A 6287-nucleotide genomic window follows, 5' to 3' on the forward strand; every position below is an offset into this window, starting at 1 on the left:
CCTTCTAGAGCACTATTTTTCCTGCTGCCCTAGCCATCAACTCCCCTGAGTACCTAGTCCTGCCAGAACCCCTGCGACCCAAGCGGCTTCACCACCTCCACACCTGGCCCTCACAGCGGTAAACTCAAGTCTTCCAGGAAAGCCTCAGAAGCAAACCCCAGTGGATGACCCACACGCAGAGTTGGAAATAAAAGCACAATTGAAATCTAGGGGCAATGTGCCTAAGGAAGAAGACCCAAAATCTTCCCACCAGCTGTACAAGCTGCATATTAAGTCTTAATGATCAAGTAGGCAGACTCTGTGTCTATGGAATATATAAAAGATCATTGAGAGCTCCCACACACACACACAAAAACACTAATTCTGATAGCTGTGGACATTGGAGGCAAGAACACATGGGGGTAGCACCAGATTAGAATCTGAGCTGCTTCTACAGCAGGTCCAGAGATCAGCACAGTGTTGGAGAGCATCCTGTGGAGGTGAGGTGGACTGTGACCCCCAGCGAGGGAAAGGACTCTGACAGCAATGACTCAAGAAAAAACATTTATTATTCTTATGTTTTGACTTGCTCTGTAGGTTCTTTTGGATTTTTTTTCTTTTTTTTTTCCCCCTCTGTTGTAGTTGTCGATTTTATTGCCACTATGAAATCTAATTAAGATTTCGAGCTTTTTTTTTTCTTCTCTCAGTCACATTTTTTATTGCTGTTATAAACCTCTGCTTCTACGTTGGGCTTTTGAAGTTCTGTGGAGTTCTCCTTTTTTTTCTCTCTCTTTTTTTAATTTTAATTTTTTAAAACTCTTATTATTTTTTCTGCATTTATTCCTTTGTTTTCTTTTCCTACTGTTCTTTTCCCCTTGCAGTTAATATTTAATATAAATAAATCTTCTTTATCTGCTTCTATTTAACTTTGTATATCTATTCTTTCTTTCTTTACTTTCTTTCCTTCCCTCTCAACATATTTGTTAGTTTTATTTTCATTGCTTTATTCTCCAGTTGGGACCTTGCTCTAATTTTGTTTTCCAGTTTGTGCTTTAGTTAGTTTTGTTCTGATAGATATAATTTTCAGTTTCCTTTTTTGCCGAGTCAATCTACTGTATTTTATTTTTGTTGGACTGTTTTGATTTTGCTTATGGGTGTATATTTATATGTGTATATTCAGTCACACTTTTTATTATAAACCTCTTCCTCTATGTTAGGCCTTTGCAGTTCTGTGGAGTTTTCTTTTTTTTCCCCTTTTCCCTTTCTTCTTCCTTTTTTTTCTTTTCTCTTTTTTATAATTTGAATTTTTAATTTTTTAAACCTATTATATTTTTCTAAAACAATTCTATATATAATTCTAATATATATTCTATAGTATATATTCTATATATAGAATGCTGTAGAACATTATATATATATATTACCAAATAATATATATGATGTTATAACATAATAGAAAATAATATATAATAAATATTATATAATATGCTATATTAAAATGAAGAGGAAAATTAAATTATTATCATTGAGAACTGGTAGATTACCAGAATACATCTGCACACATTTATTCTAAGCAACACTGACCCACAGCACAGATGAAAACACTTTAAAGAAATTTCAGGTTGTTGGTCACTTACTTTATTTTCAAAGTCAAGGATAAAAGATACTAATGTTATTTAGCACTGAAGCAGTTGTATTACAGGTTTCTGGAACTTGAGCAGAATCAAAAACAGATCCCTCTCTTTCAAGATAATTCATCTTCCTATAAGCAACCAAAGGATTTAATAAAACAAGCATATTCAATTTCATAAAATAAGCACAGTCAATTCTACATAATACAGAATTATGAAAGAATTGAATGGAATATGGAAGATATATTTCCTGTACTGTTACTGCTTAGGTTGTGCTTAGCCACTCAGTTGTGTCCTAATCTTTACAACCCCATGGAGTATAGCCCATGAGTCTCCTCTGTCCATGGGGATTCTCCAGGCAAGAATGCTGGAATGGGTTACCATGCCCTCCTCCGGGGAATCTTCCCCACCCAGGGGTTGAACCCAGGTCACCCACATTTCATTTGGTTCTTTACAATTTGAGTCACCAGGAAAGCCCAAGAATACTGGAGTGGTTAGTCTATCCCTTCTCCAGGGGATTTTCCTGACCCAGGAATTGAACAAGTGTCTCCTGTATTGCAGGTAGACCTTATTATATAGCATAAGGTTACAAGTCTGTGTATGAATAACTGCCAAAACAAGTGGTAAAAGTTATACATTTAAAATTCTGAAGGAGTTTGATTAATTAGAGGAAATAATATAAGGTACAATAATTTGCTGGAGTAACTATTCCTATAATGTCAGATCCATGGACAAAAAACTTGCCAAATCATTATATTACATCAAAAAAATGGGATTTCAAATTTTATCATACTTAGACATATTTTGATGCATGTTTAACAACTTTAGAGTGGGTTAGTTTAAATAATTATATTGATAACAATTAGGAAATTATGATTCTTCTGAGTAATGTATCTATGATTTGAACAGATTTCAGATACCCACTGTTCTAGAAAAGATCATGGAATTTGGCTGCAGTGAGGATAACTGAGAATGATGACTCAGACTCAGTTCTAGGTTACTTTTACTGTGATTTTCTTCCATAGCTTCAAATAAACAGAATTGCTGATGTAAGTGAAGTAAGAAGGTATATAAGTGGATCTGATGAAACCACATTGCCCATTACACCTTACTGAAATGATTCAGTGTTTGGTGGTCTCCGCAAACCACTGGGAATGAGATGCTGCTGAGTCAGAATGTGGATGTGTGCGCTCACTGTGTTCTGTGCTCCCAGTAGTCATTTTAGCACCGAGAAACAACATATACTACCCTAGCAGGCAATAATTCCATTATTCAGGAACCTATGTTCCCATGCCATCTCTGCAGGGCTCAGAAGGTTCCCTGCTCTGTGGACTTAGGCATCGCTGGGCCTACCATGCCAATAATATTCTGCTTGTCTGATTACTAGCACATGGAAAAATTCTTTCGAAATGAAGGGAAATAAAAGTGCAAAGAAAAAGAACAGTAAGAAAGAAAAACAGCAATACTTTTTAAAATAAAAAGACTCCTAATTGTTTAGATTAAAAATATTTGAATTATTATGCCTATATAGACTACTCTGCAAATCATTATGATTTTGAACTTTTACTAATAGTCTCCACAAAATACTCAGGAATTTTGGCATACAATTAAATTTTATCACAAATGTAGTAATGTCCGTATTCATATGAAGAAATGATATATGCCTATGGCTGATTCATACTGCTGTAGAGGCAAAAACCATCACAATATTGTAAAGTAATTATCCTACAATTGAAATAAATATTTTTTTTGAAAAATGATATATGAATTGCATATGATATGGTAGTATCTTTTACAGTCCCCTTTCCTCTTAGAATAGATTGTGGCAGATTATAAAATAGATTCCCTTTGGTTCATGACTTGTTCAGTTGCAAATTCATGTAAACTACAGGACCAGTTTGTCACCTGCTGTGATCATGCGTCTACTGCTGTTTTTCTAATCAGAAACCATTCCTATTAGATAAACCATCTGGCTTGAAAAGCATCCCTTTTGCATTCAAAATGGTTTTGTTAGAATTCAGCCAAAGTATATTTTAAAAGGAAAGATGTGTCAGCAAGACCAGTCTGTTTACTAATGGAATAGTTCTCTATTAAAATATAATTTGCAGAATAAAAGCCATAGCATGAAAATATTATACAATGTGAAATGTTCTAGTTACATGTGAAAATGTGGGTGGTGACCACCTTTGTTTAAGGCCATCCACTGAAATCTGTTGAAATTTAGTTAGTCATAGTCATCATCTATTCAGCGCCAACTAAATTTCATGTTATTCTGATTGCAATCATTTTCATTGAATTGTGACATATCACAAATGTTACTTCTTGACCATCAGTATTACCTGTAGTACTAGGGTACTTCTTGGTTATCCACTGAATCATGTTTATTCCTGTGACTACGAGTCATTTTTATTTACATTAATATTTTTCAGGCTATATATATATATATATTTATTTATTTATTTATTTATTTAATTGGAGTATATGCTGTACTACAAAGTGAATCAGTTAGAGGTAATATATATATGTGTATATATATATATACACACACACACACACACATATATATATATATAACCTCTGATTCACTTTGTGTATATATATATATTATGTGATTCATTGGAAAAGACCCTGATGCTGGGTAAGATTGAAGGCGGGAGGAAAAGGGATCAATAGAGGATGAGATGGTTGGATGATATCACCGTCTCGATGGACATGAATTTGAGAAAGCTCTGGGAGTTGATGATGGACAGGGAGGCCTGGTGTGCTGCAGTCATGGAGTTGCAAAGAGTCGGACATGACTGAGCGACTGAACTGAACTGATATATATTATCATTTAGTACAATACCAGAAATAATATAATTCCATTCTAGAAATAATTCATAGGAACCCAAAATATCTACTTTTAATATTTTGAGTGAGTTTGGGGTACTACTAACAGGAAAAATAAAGTGTTGAAGCATAAACACTTTAACGTTAATTAAAGTATAACAGGAAAAATGTGGATGGGAAAAGAAATACTGCTCTTTGATCTTGTCAATTAATATATTTATCAAAACTTGATTGTATGCACACACTCGTGAAGATGTTCTCAGTTATATTTCAAAAACTAGAGACATTCTTCCTGCCTTCAAGGAGTATGAATCTGTTTGAAGAAACAAGACTTCAATAAATGCCTAGTCATGAAAACATGGCTGTGGATTTTTGAGATTCAATTGAAAACATCATAAAGATCCGAAAAGGGAAGATCAGAACGGAAGAGATAGAATTTAGAATTGTTTTGATGGTAAAGCTAGTGTTAGAAGAATAGAAAGCCAAAAAGCAAGTCACTTGGAGGAAACATGAATCAAGGAGCAGAGTTGCTGGATACAAGTAAAATGGTCTTTTGTACAGAATGAAATGGGATTTGGATTTGGAGATGTCAAGTTATTGATAGCCATCTGGGATCTTTGCAATGTGAATCAAATCATTTAATATTAGCCCACGCAAATCAATACTCTCATTTACTTGATTTTATTTTCTCAATGGACTATACGTTCCTTGCCCATTGGAACATATATTATTTTTGAAGCACGTAGTTACTCATGCATGATGCCTTGCACATTGTGACACATGATGTTTAATCAAAGAATGAATACTTGAATGGGTATGTAAAATATGCTGGTCATGTGATTTTGTGTGTGATTAAAGACATCTCTGTCATTTTCTGCTGAAAAATCCAGAAAAATTTATATTGATAGTTCCTGAAGTGAGTTTGAAGTGCTTATTTTGAATTAATGTGAAGATATAATTATTGCTAAAGTGAAATAAATTATAAAGATAAATATGGAGGATCTCTGAGAATCCTAACCTCTTCAAATTGCCTTTTTCATCCAACCCTGTTATCATTCTTTTTTGCTGTCTTTAAATTTCCATCCTTTGAAATCACTCTTTTGGAAAGTACAGCAGATGTCAAATCATTGTCTTCAGCAGGCTATCAAGAATATGCTATATATTTTTAGAGCTGTTATGTATTATCTGGATCTAGAAATAGCTGCTGGAATACTTTGTCATCACACTATTAACAGGATCATTTTCACCAGATTTGGTAAATAGCAACTTTGAAAGCAGAGAGGAGAGTTTTGTTCTGAAAGAAAATGATGAAGTACAGTTAAATTTCATTTTTTGCTGTAGTTCAGTCACTAAGTCATGTCCAACTCCTTGCAACTGTATAGGCTGCAGGCAGGGGAAAAAATGATCAATTTCTAGGACTCAGGAATGAGCACTATAAATAATTAAGCATAAGGAAAGGTGAAGGGTCTCAAAACAGGTCTATCTGAATATGGGGTGTATGTGTGTGTGTATGTATGTCCTGGAATAAAAGATCTGTCACCTATAAATGAGCTAGAAAAGTACAAGAATAATAAATGAAATAATAAATGTATAACAATAGTTATTTTTAATAGTTGATGCTTATATTAAATTTCAATATAAACATCTTTTATTTCCTATTAAGGAGCACCTTAAGAGTGGGTGTTCAATAAAATTATTTAGCCGGGACACTTGTTTCTGACAGACATCTAGGTTAATAAAACTGACATATGCCATTTATCGATTATATACATATGCTAGGTACTGTGCTGAGTGTTAATATATTTATATTTTAAAATTCAGTTCTCACCATGCTCCCATATTCTTTTA

This window comes from Giraffa tippelskirchi, chromosome 2, assembly GCF_054371585.1.
Source record: "Giraffa tippelskirchi isolate mGirTip1 chromosome 2, T2T-mGirTip1v1.2.pri, whole genome shotgun sequence".
NCBI lineage: Eukaryota > Metazoa > Chordata > Mammalia > Artiodactyla > Giraffidae > Giraffa > Giraffa tippelskirchi.